The sequence below is a fragment of the Heterocephalus glaber genome, unplaced genomic scaffold, assembly GCF_053883595.1.
Source record: "Heterocephalus glaber isolate CG9 unplaced genomic scaffold, H.glaber_assembly_v1.0 deba00000621, whole genome shotgun sequence".
NCBI lineage: Eukaryota > Metazoa > Chordata > Mammalia > Rodentia > Bathyergidae > Heterocephalus > Heterocephalus glaber.
Genome location: NW_028258153.1, coordinates 23852118 through 23870760, shown reverse-complemented (window position 1 = coordinate 23870760; position 18643 = coordinate 23852118). Strand labels below are relative to the sequence as shown.

The 18643-nt window shown below is 40.0% G+C and overlaps 1 protein-coding gene across 7 annotated transcripts in view; it reads right to left on the bottom strand.

The window, feature by feature from the left end:
• Nucleotides 1–18643, bottom strand: part of Cald1 (caldesmon 1) — a 189516-nt gene that overhangs the window by 106882 nt on the left and 63991 nt on the right. For all 7 annotated transcript variants that reach the window (XM_021263631.2, XM_013074506.3, XM_021263630.2 and 4 more), the window contains one exon: nucleotides 11582–11668. The gene's annotated coding sequence lies outside the window, so the exon portion shown is untranslated. The remainder of the gene's footprint in view (nucleotides 1–11581; nucleotides 11669–18643) is intronic.

The following is an 18643-nucleotide window of genomic DNA, read 5'->3' as shown; positions in this document are numbered from 1 at the left end:
ATTTTCTCATATTAATTCCATTCCCTTCTTTCCTTTCCCCTACCCCTCCCACTCCCCCTTCCCCTTTGCCCCTTTTCTTTCTATTTCACATTATCTGTTATATCTTTTAGTCCTTATTTACACTTTCAATTTCTCACACTAGAGAAACTATTTCGTATTTACACATGTGTGTCCTATTTATTTCACTTAAGAGTATGGCCTGGTCATTTGAGAGATGCAAATGAAAACAGCCCTGAGATTCCACCTCACTCCAGAAAGAACGGCTGCTATCATGAAATCAACCAATAACAAATGCTGGCGGGGCTGTGGGGAAAGAGGAACCCTGCTCCACTGCTGGTGGGAGTGTAGACTGGTGCAACCACTGTGGAAATCAGTATGGAGATACCTCAAAGAATTAGGACTGAAAGTCCCATTTGACCCCGCTATTCCACTGCTAGGTATCTTCCCCAAAGAATTAAAAGAATCATACCACAGTGATATATGTGCACCTATGTTCATAGCAGCACAGTTTGTAATAGCTAAAACTTGGAAACAGCCCAAATGCCCATCAACTAGAGACTGAATAAAGAAAATGTGTTTTTTTTTTAATAAAATGGAGTACTACTCAGCCATAAAAAATGAGAAATTAGAGACATTTATAGCTAAGTGGATGCACATTGAGGTGATACTCTTAAATGAAATAAATAGGACATGCATGTATAAATACCGAATAGTTTCTCTGGTATGAGAAACTGAAAGTGTAAATGAAGACTAAAATGTATAATAGGTAATGTGAAATAGGAAGAAGAGGAGCAAAGGGGAAGGAAGTGGGAGGGCTGGGGAAAAGATAGAAGGGAATGGGATTAATATGAGAAAATGGAAAAATAGGAACAAAATTTTTGTAAATAGGGAGGACTGGAGGGGTTGAAGGGAGGGCTGGGCAAGGGTGAAAAATAAGAACCAAGAGAGACTATGTAAAGGTGCAAATTTCCAATGATGAATGTCATTATATTGTATACCTACAACGTACCAATGATTAGAATGAATAATCGATAATGCAAAATAGGAAGAAAAGGTCCAAAGGGGTAGGGGTAGTGGGAGGGGCAGGGGAAAGGAAAGAAGGGAAAGGAAAAATGCTGAGAAATGGAAAAAATGGAAATAAAGTCTTTGTAAATAGGGAAGGGTGGAGGGCGTGAAGAGAGGGCTAGGAATGGGGAAAAAATAAGAACCAAGATGCATTATATAAAGGTACAATTCCCAATGAGAAATGTAATTGTGTTGTGTACCTAAAATGTACCAATAAAAGAAGCCAAACACACGCATGCACACACACACACACACACACACACACACACAAAGAACTCAAAGGGCATCTGAAATGAATAGATACTTCTCAGGTGAAGAAGTAGAAACAGCCAATAAATATATGAAAAAAATGTTTAAAAAAAAGAGTATGGCCTCAATGTGCATCCATTTAACTATGAATGTCTCTAATTTCTCATTTTTTATGGCAGAGTAGTTCTCCATTTTATAAAAAAAGCACCACATTTTCTTTATCCAATCTCCAGTTGATGGGCAATTGGGCTGCTTCCAAGTTTTAGGTATTACAAATTGCGCTGCTATGAACAGGGATGCACATATATCACTGTGGTATGATTCTTTCAATTCTTTGGGGAAGATACCCAGCAGAGGAATAGCAGGGTCAAATTGCACTTCCAGTCCTAATTCTTTGAGGTATCTCCATACTGATTTCCACAGTGGTTGCACCAGTCTACACTCCCACCAGTAGTGGAGCAGGGTTCCTCTTTCCCCACAGCCCCGCCAACATTTGTTATTGGTTGATTTCATGATAGCAGCCATTCTTTCTGGGGTGAGGTGGAATCTCAGCATTGTTTTCATCTGCGTCTCTCAAATGACCAGTAATGTTGAACATTTTTTCATATGTTTATTTGATATTTCTACTTCTTTGTCTGAGATATGTCTGTTCATTTCAGATGCCCATTTTCGGATTGGGTCTTTAAATTAGGGAGGTCTGATTTTTTTTTGGTACCAGGGATTGAACTCGGGACCTTGCGCTTGTGAGGCAGGTGTCAGAACCACTGAGCTAAATCCCCAGCCCAAGGGAGGTCTGATTTTTTAAGGTTCTTTATAGATTCTACATAGTAGGCCTTTGTCTGAGGAACAGCAGGTGAAAATTTTTTCCCGCATTGTGGGTTGTCTCTTCACACTGCTGGTGGTTTCTCTTGCTGTGCAGAAGCTTTTTAAAAAGAAGAGATCCCACTTGTTGATTGTTTGTGTTAGTTCATGGATGACTGAGGTTTTGTTCATAAAATCTTTTTCTGCACCAATAGATTCAATGCAATCCCAATTGAAATTCCACCAGCATACTTCATGGACCTTGAGAAAACAATCCAAAAATTCATTTGGAACAAGAAGAGACCCAGAATAGCAAAAACAATTCTAGGCAACAGAGACATGGCAGGGGGTATCACAACCCCAAACTTGAAACTATCCTACAAAGCTACTGTGATCCAAACAGCATGGTACTGGCAAAGAAAGGGGCCTGAGGACCAGTGGAACAGATTAGAAGATGCAGAAACCACTCCAAACACACTCAGCCACCTCATCTTCGACAAAGGAGCCAAACACCCTCATTGGAGGAAAGATAGACTCTTTTATAAATGGTGCTGGAAAAATTAGGTTTCAACTTGCCTAAGCTTAAAACTAGGGACGTATTATCTCTCACCATGCACTAAACTAAAATCAAAATGGATGAAATATCTAAATATTAAAACAGAAAAGCTGAACTGGCTGGAACAGAGGTTAGGTAGAACTCTTGAGAAATCTGCTGATTTAAACAAAGCTGATGCACTGTGTTTTCACTTTGGAGCATGAGTCCAAGAAATGGACAGTTCATAATACACATATCCTAGTGACCGAACATCTCGCAACCAGCTTTTCCACTTTGAATACCACAAACAGAGCTCTTATTTGTTGACACAGCCTTTGTAGGTTCATGAAAACAAGATGTTCTCTTGCTGTTTTTTAAGTTAAACAGATTTAAGTCAGGGTCCCAGCCGAACTTCAAAACCAGATGTTACATAGCGAGAAGACTGAACTGACCCCAGCAATGAGAGGTGATTTCACCTCAACGTGGATATTCTTTGTCAGCAGAGGAGCAGTCAAATGGGCTTTAAATGGGAATCAGGAGCAACACAAGGTTTACTCTGTCTCGATTCAGGGACTGTCTTGCAGGTCTGGGAAGCTGTTAGGAATCAGGACACCTGTTTGGGGAATAGGCATCACTAGTCAGGGCTGGAGAGTGGAAGGTTTGGTGCCTTGGACTTAGGGTTGTTGAGAAAGGATGATCTTCCTTCCACATGTCACCATCCCTCTTCTCTGTAGACCCTAGAGCTTCCATGAAATGAGTCCTCTCTCCATCACAGTATTCCTCACCTCACCCACTGTATAAACACAACTCCTAGCCAGGCCAAACTCCTGAGCCTTGCAATGATTTTGCCCTCACTTCTGCCTCGGAGGCTTTGTACCTCCTTCATCTCACCTGTAACCTGAAGTGACTCCCATTAGAAGTCCTATACAGTTTTCTTGACTTTCACTCATCTTATCTTTATCTCAGACTATCTTATCTTTCCACTTCTGCAGCATTGTTGGCAATGTTCTTCTTGGTGAGCAGTACTATATGTTTTGTTATTCAAATGTTTTTCTAACTCCTCTTTCTCTTGACCAAGTCTGAAGCTTCTCAGTGTTTGAGCTTAGATCTCTGATACCACCTCACACTACTGAGGATTTTGGTGCACATGTATAATGCAGGAAAGTATTTTCTGACTTTAACTTGTTGAAAAGCTTATGAACCATCATGAATTCTCTTCATCCCATGTTCCTAATTTTCCCTTCTGGCCTCCTTACAGAAATCTACTTACTGCCCTCTGAGGTTAGCTGGGGCCAAGGGACTGGTTCTGGTCAGTGAGTGAAGAACCAAAGAGTCTCATTTCTTTGGGGAGACCTTCAGAGATCTCTTCTCTCCACCACACTTGGCAACATTTCCAGATGATAGCTTCAGCGCGTGTCATTGGGATGGATGACAGTGACACAGGCAGGAACTCCCGTCCAGAGTCAGTGAGAGACAAAGAGTGACAAACATGCTGTTCTGAAATGCCTCCTCATCGGTCCCATCCCCTAGGACCTGGAGAGTGGTGCTAACTATAGGTATGTTTGTTTGCTATGTGATCATTTCTTTAGACCAGGCAGGACAAACTCAAATGCTTTGAGGATTAGACAGGTAAATATTTTGGTAGTGGCAGCCTTTGGTGAAAGGGAGCATGCATGCATACCTAGGAACATTCAAATTTAATTTTTTTTTCAGAGGGGAAGGGGTTTCTTTGGCTTACAGTTCATAAAGGCTCAGACCATAGTCGGCTATGGCAAACAAGGATGGCAAACAGGCCTCTCAGAGGAGAAACAACACGGCATCCACACAGTAGCAAAGGCCGCAAGGGAGTTTAACAGCATCCATCTACCCCTTTTATCCCATCCAGACCATCAGGATTAGGGTGATTCAAATTTAAATTTTTAAAAGTCCATGCTGTGCAAGGCAAGCACATTGTAGGGCAGCAGTGGGCTCTGTCTGCTTGTGATTCTTGACTGACAGTCTTTCATCAGTGGCTGATCATATACCAGCCTGGGCACTGGGAGGAGTTGCCATAATAGTTTATAATCTAGATGGAGAAGTTTCCTTAGCCAACAGTTATGCAGGACTATGAACTGAGCACATTCTGAGAACTCCATAAATATCAATTTAAATCCATATGACAATCCTTATTGTTCCCATTTTATAGGAAAAAAATAAAGGCCTGGAGAAGGTTAGTTGTTTGGTCATATTTACATAGCTAGTTACCTATGCTTCTCTGAAAATAAGACCTAGCTGCAAAATAATCAGCCTTGACAACTAGAGATGAAAAATGCCAGTCCTATCGCCATATCCTTGCCTTACCTGGCCTTACAGAGTTGCCACTGAGCAAGAGAATAGTGATGGCAGGAAAGGCAGGTAAGGTCCCAGAATTTGTGCTTTTAATCACTACTCTCTGCTATATCTCACAAGACCTGTAAATGGATGGCACAAGGTAGACTGTCCACAAGGACCTTGATGATGAAATGACTGTATGAAATGGTTGTAGTCTTACCGGGAGCCATTTCCTGTCAGGTGGGTTTGGCTGACCCAGGGTTAGGATACGTTCATACTTGAAGCTTAGTAATGAAGTAAAAATGAATCTCCTGTTTATGTTCATTGGTACTTTGGCAAACTGATTTATTGTTTCACTTAAGTGGTGGCTTACTTTAGAAAATAAATGGAATTCATCCTAAAATCTTAAAACATAAAGTACCACAATTCACACTTTGACCTTTGCTTTGCTTTGTCCATGGAATTAGCTTAAGGCATAAAGTTAAATCATCTAAGTTTATCTGTGTTCTTTTCAGGGAAAATCCAGGTTTTGAGGGAGCCTAAGCTCATGTGGGAGACCTTCTTTGGGAAATAGAATACAATATTAAAAGTAAACAGTGAGGCCTGGACTGTGGGGCCCCTGTCCCAATGGGAGGCTGCGTGGCTGAAGCTCTGTTGGCTTCATGGCAGCTCACCTTCCAGCCTCTCATCTTTTATTCTTATGAGCATTCTATAAAAATGTCACAGCAGCCTTACTTTGCTTTTCATTTCAACTTCTTTGTAACTATAGTTACACTCTTCTTTTTTAAAAACGCTACATAAAAACCAGAAATTAGGGAACAAATAATGTTGGGGCGGGGGATGAGGCTTCACTCTTAAAGCAATTTTCAGAAAAGTAGAATTACAGATATTGCCAGTGCATTGCAGTGTCTATAAACCACATAATTAAGTATGATAGGTGGATAAGAGGGCAGAGAAATTTAAAATATTATGACCCTTTGCAAGATGAAGCCGGTGAAAAATAAGAAGAATCAGACACACCAATTTACGTCAATGAACACATTATTGGATTAACCCAATTTTCCATTGCATAGAATTAAAAAGTTTATTTTATAGGAAAGAGCACTAGAATGACTAATATAGTCCAGACCTAAAATAGCACCTGGGATAGAGAATGTCCGATTCAATCTATGTCTGTTGAATGACTGAATCAGTAAGTGACTGAGTATGTCTATGTGAAGAAGGTGCTGTTAATGGTGGCCATAGCTTCCCTCATCAACCCCAACTTACAACTGTATCCTTTTTTTTCCAGTCCTGCAATTGAACTCACAGTCTTCACATTGAGCTATATCCCCATCCTTCCTCTTTAAAAATTTTTTAAAAAAAATTTAGAGATAGGATCTCACTAAGTTGCTCAGGCTGGGCTCGGACTTGTGATCCTCCTACCTCAGCTACAACTGCATCTTTAATTTATAAACCACTAGTCAGTAACTTGGTCAATGCAGTTAGATAGGTCCCCAGAATCTTTCATTGTAACACATGTCTTTATAGCGATGCTTCTTCACTTACACTGGGGTTACACCCTGATAAGATAATTATAAATCAATAATGCATTACTATGCTTTACCTATGGAACATCACAGCCTAGCAACACCACATACTGCAGCGCATCAGTTGTTTGCTCTCATGAAGGTAGGGATAGCAGGAGCTCTACTACCCAGTGTTGCCAGAGAGTATTGGACTATACATATTGCTAGCCTGGGAAAAGATCCAATGCAAAATTCAAAGTATAGCTTACATTGAGTGTGTATGGCTTTTTGTACCAGTGTGAAGTTTAAAAATCCTAAGTGGAACTATCATAACTTAGAGACCATCCTCATTTATAAATGTAAATGTGGGATTAAAATCAGATCCAAAAGCATGGGCATAACATACTAATGGGAGAAATTCTTCAAAAAACTTGGAGAAAATGTTCTTAGAAGAGCTCTTTAAGGCCAACATGTGTTTACATTCACCTCCACACTGCATTTTCTGGGTTTGATAAACACACTTTCCCCAAACGCAGGATGCCCCATTGCACGATATATCATTCTTAGTTATTAAATAACAGGACTCAATATTAATGTTGGCCTTCTTCATCCCTCTTTAAGAGTGTGTTTTCAGCCAAAGATATTAAACCACTCTTTTCCCCTGTCAGTGAAACAGCCAGCATCCTGAAATCACAGCTCATTTGTACCACATTGGCGTGAATATTCAGACTCCATTTGTCTCCAGCTCTTAAAGGCTGGTGTTAGAGTGAATGATGGACATTTTGTTTTGAATTAGCAAAAGGGTGGGATGAAAAAACTCAAGTAATAAGTTTAGCCTAAAATATCTGTTTCAGTGAATGTAGCTCTGCCTTTTCCTCTAGGAAAAGTTGATTTAAAAATATTTGAGATTAATTTGGCATTGTCAGACCTGGGATAGAGAGAATAGTAGGAAGGAAAATGTCTCAGATTTTCACCCAAGATTGAGTGTTTGTTCTACTTGATTCTGACTGGAGTATTGTTGCACCGAGTCACGCAAGAGGTTTACAACTTAATTTTAGTGAACATCCCAAAGTGGACTTTGGAAGAAGCTGGGTCTGTGTCCTTCAGCTGTACAAAAGGTATCATAATTGGAACTTCAGGTAGGACCTGAAGGACTTTACCTTCTCTTAGTCCATGTTTGCCATACATAACGATCACATTTCTCACAGGGAGTTTATACATGTATATAACACATCTCAGTCCTTTTTTACCCCCTTCCTTTTTCTTTCTCCATCTCTTGGTCTATTCCACATTTGCAAAAGATCTATCTCCCTATTATCTATCTTTTTATTTTTGGTACCAGGGTTCAAACTCGGGTCCTTGCACTTATGTAGCAGGCAGCAAAACCACTGAGCTAAATCCCTGGCCCCATTATCTATCTTTTATTTTGGTCTTCATTTATATTTTGGGTTTTTCATAGAAAAGAAACCATGCTAGATTTAAGCTTGTGTGTCTGATTTATTTCACTTAACATTATGGTCTCAAAGTGCATCCATTTTCCTACAAATGACTCATTTATTCTTCTTTATGGCAGAGTAGTACTCCACTATGTATAAATACTACATTTTCTTTATCCATTCATCTGTTGATGGACATATAGACTGCCTTCAACATTTCACTCTTCTGAATTGTGCTGTTATAAACATGGGTATGCATATATCACTATAATATGATGTGTAACTTTTGGGAAGGTATTCAGGTAAGACTTTTGACAGTTCAGGTTCACAGCTAAATTGTTTCTTTCTTTTCACTGTATATTCATTTGTACTTATCGAAACAAAGAGCTGGAAAGGAGTTCCAGAAAAGAGCTCCCGACACTGTAGTTTGTCTTTCTCCCTGTCATCTGTGCCCCCATCTTGGTTTGTCTTCTCTGGGTGCAGTCTCTGTCAGTAGCCATGCTGGGCAGGGCAGTGAACTTCCGTAGAGTTCCTCATAAGGCCAGCTGCAACTTCCTGGTAAGGGAAATGCCACCACTGAGCCAAGCTTACCAGTCTGCATGTGAAGTGTTGGGAAGTTCTCTGAGCCTCTTTATCATAAAGGTTTCTGGAATGCTGAGAAGATCCTGTAAACCTGTGTTCCCTCTTTTCTTGCAGTCTCCAACCGAACATGGGCTGCGTCCAGGCTGCCATGTCCTTTCCCTGTCGTATCTCATGACAATAACTGGGAGCTGCTTCTTTGAGGGGAGACTCCTGGATCAAAGCATGGTTTCCAGGCCTTTCCTATCTGAGCCTTTGTCCCATAACCACTAGCAGAAATCCATAGGAAAGCACCTTAATTTAAGAAAGACCTCTTCAATAAAGAATGGCGAGGAGACCTGTCCAAGGCAGGCATGGTGGTGCATGCCTCTAACCCCAGCACTCTGGGAGGCTGAGGCAGGAGGATCACAAGTTTGAGCCCAGCATAGGCAACTCAATATCTTAGCAAGACCTTGTCTCAAAATTTAAAATACAACAAAACAAAATAAACACAGAAAAAAACCCCAGCTCAGTGAGAAGACCTGGGTTCAATCCTCAGTAACACACACACACACACACACACACACACACACACACACACACACGCACACAAGACCTCATCAGATGCTACTCTGCTGCTCTAACAAATCTGGACACACTTGCACTAAACAAGAGACTGAATGTTTTGTTAAACGTGTCCAGGGAGGCTCATTCCATAAAACTTAAAGAAAATGGAGAGAGAGAGAGAGAGAGAGAGAGAGAGAGAGAGAGAGAGAGAGAGAGAGAGAGAGATGGAGATCCATTCATATGAAGCTTCAGCCAATTCCAAAAAATACTGGCCCACAGTGATTATATAAAATCTCCCATTAATGCTGTTCTAAAACAAGGGAAAAGCCTGCTAGGTGCTTACAACTCAAAGCACTTCTTTTACATGCTCATAGGAAAATGATCTTTCTCTCCAAGCCTTGTAGCTGACGGAAATTAATGAAACACATCAGGAGGCACCTCCACTGGCCACCAGCCATCATTCATTGGGACACCCCGGTGAGGCCATTCATGTTGGCAGAGCTGTTTCCTCTCGCCTTCAAAATTTTTCATTTTATATAAATAGCAACTTATGTAAAATCCCTGATTCAGGTGTCAGTGATATTTTGAGTAGCTTCAAGATAATGGACATCTTTTTTCCTGGTTCCTCCAAAACATGAAGAGGAAAGTATGGAAGTGAGTACTCGAAGAAAGCTGGTTTCTCAAAGCTCATCTGAACAGTGAGTGTGAATGTGCAGAAAGGAAGAAAGAGGCTTCCAGACCTCTGACAGCTTTTTCTGCTAATACTGCACAATCTTAAAAAAATGTGTTTCCGCTAAAGAAGGAGAACTAAAGGAATGAGAAAGAAAAAGAAGAGCAAAGAAAAGAAGAAAGAACAAAGTTAAGGCATTTTTAAACCCCTGTTCCTTTCGCACCACACAGTTTTCACTTCCTTCTATCAGGATTGTGAATTTCTCACTGGATATGCACATCCCTTGTTTTCTAGATATATATGTTTGCATATCCCACAGCCCCTCAGACTTAGTAAGTCACAATCTGCATGTCCCACAGCCCCTCAAACTCAGTAAATCATAATCTAAGCTCATCCTCCTTCTCTCTGGCTCCCCAAATACTCTTCTTCTCTGGAGCATGTTCCTACCCCTTTGAGAAATAAGGGAACACTAATGCCATCAGTGAATCATAGCTTTCTTTTTACTTATTTTTCTAGCCTTGACTTATTTCTGTTTGGGGTGGGATTCAGCAAATCAGGAAAAAGCACTTTTAATAATCATTAGGTGACAACTTCCAGCAAATAAATTGTAGGTTCAGAAGTTGCATCTAATCACCTATCCTTTTACTTAGTCATTAATAATATTTGTTAAATAACTATTGTATACAAACCTACTGTAATGTTGAGGGACATGTAAAAGGCACATGCTCCAATTTCAAAAATGATATGATGTCAAAGGGAAATGTGAGGTCTACATAAAGGACTGCACTACACTGTAGAAAATCCAAATGCAATGGGAGTTTGAGAGAGGAGAATTGGAAGGAGGACAATGTGCAATAAAACAAAAATCAGGGTATTTAAAAACAATGATGGTGTTACAGGCTGTGGTGTTCCCCTTAAATTCACATGCTGAAGTCCTAACCCCTGGTTCCTCAGAATAAAACCACATTTGAGGGAAGATCTTTAAATAGGTGATTAAGTTAAAATGAAGTTTTAGGGTGAGTCTAATCCAATATAACTAGAGTCCTTACAAGAAGAGGAAATTCAGACACAGAGGGAGACACCAGGCAGGAAGACAAAGATGCACAGAAGGATGACTCTGTGGAGACCCAGGGAGAGGGTGGCCATTTTGAGAGAGACCTCAGAAGAAACCAAGTCTGCCAATACCTTGATCTGAGCCTGTAGAACTAAGATAAAATAATCTGTTTTAAAACTCAGTCTGTAGAGTTTTTCTGTGGCAGCCTAAGTAAACTAGTATGGGGAACAATTGATACAATCCTGGAACAATAACTGCCTGAGAACGGTGCTAAACTGAAAAACTTATTTCCCTACAGAGGCCGACTTCAGCAAAATTGTGAACAAGTGAAGCTTCCTATAGTTTCTCCATTCTGTACCTTCAGAAGCCCTCTTTCTGTTTTCCAGGTGATCTTTCTCCTGGTGCATGGTCTCCCCCCAGATGAGCAGGATTAGTTGAAAGAAAGGGGTGCTTATTGCTCCTAAAATCACTAACATTTGGACAAAGATAAGCTTATTTACCCTGGAGAGTACGGTAATCAACTCTTTAGTCCTCAAGTTACTAGCAGTATTTAGAAGAATTATTGATGAGGGATTATGTTAAGATATTTCATATGTGGGGAAAAACAATAAAAATAAAGCAGAAAGTCAAATTATCAAACAGGAAAACAATTTCTCCAAAATTTGATAGATTCTAACTGATTAACTGGTAAATAAACTAGGAGAGGCATAACAGAAAAGCTGGTTTCTCACTATGGTCCTTTAGGTGCAAACATTCAGAAAAACAAGCAGAGGAACTGTGTAATTGCACAGAGCAGAGCCCAAAGAAAAACAGGTAAATTCTACTCACAGTTAAGTAGTCAGATGTTCACTCCTGAGCCTTCCAGTGACCACCAAATCCTGTAGATTGGATGATCTGGAAATATTTTATTGATACCTGGGACAAAGGAAAGATCGTAACTTAAGTAAGTGGAATGAATTTTGGTGAATGTGGACAATATATTTTAAAAATATCATTTCTCTCCAAGGTACCACAGTTAATTAGGACATTAAGGGGAAAATAGGCATGGGATAGAAATTGGTAGTGCATATTCATCTTTTAAAGAAAATAAAGACAGTTATTACAGAGTCAACCCCTAAACTATTCAAATAATTACAGAGAGGAAGTTTTATAGTTATGCAAATTCTTTGATATGGTTAATATTTATTTGCCTAGCTTCTCTTTTCCTTCTCCTAGTTCCTCTAATGTTTTTATTTTAGCATTTAGGAACTAATAAAGGGAAAATTGAGGAAAAAAATGTTGAAAGTGGGTGGAAAACAAACTTTCTGCTCTGTGGCATTTGTGTATGTTTGTGAACTATTTTGTTAGTAAGAGAGAAGAAAGGATTTAAAAGAGAAAACAAACTTAATAGCAAAGTTACTAAAAGTAGAATTTGTCTTCCAATAACTCTTTTCTTTTAATTTCAGATTTATGGCTTAAGGGCCAGGAAGTTGATGAAAGTTTTATTCCCTGTTTTAGATCTTAAGTTACTTGGCAATTTCACATAGATGCCAGTGAACCATTCCTCACTTTAGCTGTTCAAGCCATAGCTGTTCATAAATTGCCCAACACATAGCTTCTGGCTGATCTGGTGCAGGAGTAGTTGCCAAAGTTCCCTGCAGGCCAAGCTGAGTCTAGACCAGACATGGTAAGGAAGGAAAAGACCCAAATTGAAGGAAGGAGGAGGGAGGGAGGGAGCTAGACACATTAAGCACATGAGCCTGTCTTCCTTCCCCAGTCCCATTCCAGCCAGTGGCAAACAGCCAGGTGCTATTTATTGCTCTTTTGATTTAAACATCTACTCAGGCATGGGGAGAAGTAGGTTTTATATGAAAACATTCAGTATGAGAGAACCAAAGTGGAACAAAAGCAAAGGAAGAATTCTCTCCTTTTGATCAGATTGTTAGCTCTCCAACAGTGGTGATTTTCGTGGAGGCCTCAGGAAATCTCCAGGTAAAGCCATTCAGTAGCACGAGAAACAGTAACTAGGCCAGGGATTTAGCTCAGTGGTTCCAGTGCCTGCCTCCTAAGTGCAAGGTCCAGAGTTCGAGCCCCGGTACCAAAAAAAAAAAAAAGAAAAAAGAAAAAAAAGAGAAACAGTAACATTTTTTTTCTAGGTTACAGTGGAAGAATATTGACAATACTGATTTTCAAAAACTGGTTACAATGATTCTTTAAAATGTAAAACATAGCCCTTGCTACTTTGGTATCTTCAATCTGCCATGAGCTATTGCACATCTTCCATATGCCACCTTGCCTGGGAGCCAGCCAACTGTGGACTGAAGCCTCCAAAAACTCAAAGGAGACTGGAAATGGTATGTATTTCTGGGTGGGCATCTGAGAGCTCTGGACTCCAGGCACAGCCCTGTACATCAAACACACCCTGAAGAGACAGGACAACTGGCACATCTTTGTTCAAGGTCTTTTTCAAATAGTAATTGTCTTGGAGCCTTCCGGGCCACCATTCCAACGTCCCCAGTGCTGAGCAGCAGACTCTACCGCAGCACCGATGAGGAGCCTTCCAAAGGGGCATGGTACCACTACCCTAGTGCTGAGGAGCAGAGCTGCCCTGAACTCTGAGGAGGAGCCTTCCAGGCCACTGTACCACCGCCCTCAGCACTGAGGAGCAGAGTTTACCCCAGTGCTGTGGAGGAGCCTTCTGGGCCACCATACCACTGCCCCCAACACTGAGGATGTGTGACACATGGGTGCCAGCAGCACAACCTCCCCCATGAAGAAATGAGAAGACATGTAAACACATCTCAAAACCAGACTTCCAGATCACCTAAAGCAACCCCAAAGGAAAACGAGATGGAACAATCTGATACTCAACCACCTGGCCTTCCTGAACTGGCAACAAAAGAGGACCTGGAAAAAATGAAATCAGAAATAATTTCACAGATAACAGCAGAGATTGTGCCCATAGTGCAAGACATGATCAATAAATCTAGAGAGGACACAGATAAAAAAAAATAGAGGAGCTGAGGAACATGAAGGAATCCCAACAGAGGAAACAAATGGAATCCATAAAACAGATGCAAACAGATTTCCATGAGATTAAAAACTCCATTGAAAGTTTATGGAGCAGAATGAACCAATGTGAGGACAGAATTTCAGATACAGAAGATAAGATGGCAATTAGTGACCAGGAAAAATAATTTCTTTAAAATAGTAAGGGACCATGAGAAATCAATCCAGCAGCTGCTAGACAATGCAAAGAAGAATAACATAAGGCTGATTAGAGTCGATGAAGAAACAGGAGAGTGCAGATGACATAAAAAAACTGTTCACAGAAGTGATGGCAAAAAACTTTCCAAGCAGGGGAAAAGAACTTGACATACAGATAAGTGAGGCATAGGACTCAAACTAACCTTGATCAAAAAAAATCTACACATAGGCATATAATTGTTAAGATTCCAGAAACCCAACAGAAGAACAAAATTCTACAAGCAGTTAGAGAAAAGAAACAAATCACAGAACTTTCCACCTGCCACCAGGACAGGCTTTCCACCAGCCACCAGGACAGGGTGAGGAGGACCCCCTGGGCAGGCCCACCAGCTGACAGCTGGGCCAAACGGAGCTGGTGGGGCCGAGTGGGGCCAATCAGTTACAGGCTGACCAGAACCTGCTTGCTCCAGCTTGATCCACCAGCTTTCCACCAGCCACCAGGACAGGGTGAGGAGGACCCCCACCCCGGGCAGGGCCACCGGCTGACGGCTGGGCCGTGTGGGCACCTCCAATAATACTGCGTCCCCAGGCTCTGGCCTTTTGGCTGTGCAGCTACTTGGTTACACACTGCAGAGGCACAGGGGTACAAAAGCCATTGTCCTGAGCTCCAGAAGTGAACAACAGAGTGAGTGCCTGTCTCAGGCTCCCTGATGAAAACAAGCCCACTGGAAAAGTGAAGGGAATCTCTGCAATAAAGGCCCACCAGACCACTGTGATTGGCAAGTTGGAGGGATAATCAGCTCCCATCAGAAACTGGACTTTCTTTAGGGGAAAAGCAGCTGAAACCTGCAGTAGAAATTTGCAGAGTGCAACCCTGCAGGAGGACAGGCAGCTCATCTTGGGACTTGCAACCAGAAATCTGCCTGAATCTCAGGGGTCTGGGACTAGCTTACTGAGACTCATTGACTTATAACTGCACACTGCTGCCCATGTTGTCTATTGTGATAGCAGAGACACACCTTGAAGGAGGCCCTTTATTTTTTAAAGGTGATAGATTAATAACTACCACAAATTGTCATTCTTTAAGAGGTATTTGATGCTATGGTGTTGCTGATTGTATGACTTGGGCTAAGGTGTCGTGATTGATCCAAACAGTTTTTCTTCCTGGTATAATGAAAATGAGATAGTCTCAGAGTCATTAGAGACTCAAAATCTAAAGGCCAGCTATATCTGGTGACACCTCTGAGAAGCAACCATTCCATAAGTGTTCTAAATACATCAACAAAGATACTTACAATAAACAACTTCAAAATATCAACCCAGGAACTAAACCAAGGACAGTACCAAAAACAAAAATGAGAAGACATTTAAGTAAGGCAAAGACCCAGACTTCCACCCCACAAAAGGCAAATTTTGGGTGAAATGAGGTGGAAAAGTCTGATAATCAACCACCTGGACACCCTGAACTGATAGCACAGGAAATAACAAAACAGATGAATGAGGCTCTAGAAAAATTCAAAACAAAAATAATTTCCCAGACAACTGCAGAGATGGTGAGCAGAGTGAAAGACATGATTAGAGGCTCTAGAACAAAAACAGATTAAAAAAAAAATAGATGAGCTCAGAAATGTGCTGGAAGCCATGAATCCCCAACATAAGAAAGAAATGGAATCCATGAAACAAATTCAAACAGATATTCAGGAGATTAAAAACTCCATTGAAAGCATGCAGAGCAGATTAAGAGAATCTGAAGATAGAATATCAGATATAGAAGATAGGATTGCAGTGAAGGACCATGAAAACAGAGATTTCTTAAAAATAGTAAGGGACCATGAGAAATCAATTCAACAGCTGCTAGATGATGCAAAGAAGAATAACATAAGACTGATAGGAGTCCACGAAAAAACAGGAGAAAGTACAATTGACATAAAAAAACTGTTCACAGAAGTAATAGTAGAAAACTTCCCAGACAGAGGAGAATTTGAGATACAGATAAGTGAGGCATATAGAACTCCACCCAGCCAAGATAAAAAAAAAATCTACACCTCGACATATAATAGTCAAGATCCCAGAAACCCAACAGAAGATCAAAATCCTATAGGCAGTTAGAGAAAAGAAACAAATCACCTATAAAGGAAAGCCCATCAGAATCACGGCAGACTTCTCAACACAAACCCTCAAATCAAGGAGAGCCTGGAGTGAAGAATTTCAAGCCCTAAAAGAAAATAACTTCCAACCTAGACTGTTGTATCCTGCAAAATTATCTTTCAAAATTGATGGGGAAATTAGATATTTCCATGACAAAGAACACCTGAGAAATTTCATGAACACCAAACCAGTACTCCAAACAATTCTAAGCAATATCCTAGAAAAAGGCAACGAAGGTCACAACTTCATGAGGCTCAACAAAGGGAAGCCACCAAACAAGGTAAGAAACTAAAGAGAAAGGGGAAAAAAGAAATAAGAGCCAGCAACAGTAAAACATAATGACAAGGATGAATCAATATATCTCAATTATAACTATCAATGTTAATGGCCTCAATTCACCAATCAAAAGAAGTAGACTGACAGAATGGATTAAGAAGCAAAATCCAGCAATATGCTGTGTACAAGAAACACACCTAACTCAACAAGAAATTCATAGACTGAAAGTAAAAGGATGGAAAACAGCTCTCCACGTGACAGGAACCCAGAAAAAAGCAGGGGTAGTAATCTTATTTGCAGACAAAGTAGATTTCAAACCAAAACTAATTAAGAGAGACAAAGATGGTCATTACATCCTTGTGAAGGGAACAATCCAAGAGGAAGAGACGACAATCATAAATATATATGCACCAAATGCAAATGCCCCCAACTATACAAAACAAATATTAATGGACATGAAATACCAAATAAGCACTAATACAGTTGTAGTGGGGAACCTCAATACCTCACTATCACAAATAGACAGATTATCTAGACAAAAAATTAACAAGGAAATTCTAGAACTGAACCAAGCTATTGAACAAATGGACTTAATGGATATTTACAGAGTGTTCCACCCCACAAAATCAGAATACACATTCTTTTCAGCTGCACACGGGTCATTCACCAAAATAGACCACATGCTAGCTCACAGGACATGTCTAAGGCAATGTAAAAGAATTGAAATTACTCCCTGTATATTATCAGACCACAGTGCAATAAAATTGGAGATCAATAACACGAGAAACTGCAAAACTCCCACAAACACCTGGAAATTGAATAACACCCTCCTGAACAACCAATGAGTCACAGAGGAAATTAAAGAAGAAATTAGATAGTTTCTACAAGTAAATGATGATGCCAGTACAACATTTAGGAATCTATGGGACACAAGGAAAGCAGTTCTACACAGGAAATTCATAGCAGTGAATGCCCATATTAGGAAAACAGAGAGAACTCAGATAAATAATCTAATGCAGAACCTCAAACTCCTAGAAAAAGAAGCGAATAACAAATCCAAAGCCTGCACAAGAGAGGAAATTATAAAATCAGAACAGAAATCAATGCAATGGAGACCAAGAGAATGACACAAAAAATTAATGAATCAAAGAGTTGGTTTTTTGAAAGAATAAATAAAATTGATAAACCTTTAGCCAACCTTATCAAAAAAAGAGGAAAGAAAAGACTCAAATCCATGCAATTAAGAACGAAAAAGGGGAAGTCACAACAGAACCAGCAGAAATCCAGAGGATCATCAATACCTACTTTGAGAACCTGTACTCTAATAAAATGGAAAACACAGAAGAAATAGACAGATTCCTAGATACATATGAATTGCCAAAGTTAAATGAAGAAGATATAGAAATCCTAAACACCCCAATTACAATGAGTGAAATTGAAAATGTAATAAAAAACTTACCAACAAAGCAAAGCTCAGGTCCTGATGGCTTCACTGCTGAATTCTACAAGGCATTTAAAGAAGAACTATCACCATTAATCTTTAAACTCATCAAGGAAATTGAAAGGGAAGCAAGGCTTCCAAACTCATTCCTGGAAGCAAGTGTGACTTTGATTCCAAAACCAGGGAAAGTACAATAGTAGTGGGGGACCTCAATACCCCACTGTCACAAATAGATAGGTCAACTAGACAAAATGTAAGCAATGAAATAGTAGAATTCAATCAAACTCTTGAACAAATGAACTTAACAGATGTTTAAAGAGTGTTCCACCCCACAAAATCAGAATATACATTCTTTTCAGCTGCACATGGGTCGTTCTCCAAAATAGACCACATACTCGCTCATAGAACATGTTTAAGTAAGTGCAAAGGAATTGAAGTTATTCCCTGTATATTATCAGATCACAATGTGATGAAATTGTAGATCAATAGCAAAAGAAACCACAAGAATTTCATAAACACATGGAAATTGAACAACACACTTCTGAATAACTAATGGGTCACAGAGGAAATTAAAGAAGAAATCAGACAGTTCCTACAATTAAATGACAATGACAATACAACATATCGGAATCTATGGAACACAATGAAAGCAGTCTTATGAGGAAAATTCATAGCAGTGAGTACTCATATTAGGAAAACAGAGTAAGCCCAATTAAACAACCTGATGCTGAACCTCAAGCTTCTAGAAAAAGAAGAGCAGGACAAAACCAAAGCTCATACAAGGGAGGAAATTATAAAGGTCAGGGCAGAAATCAATGCAATGGAGACTTAGAGAGCAA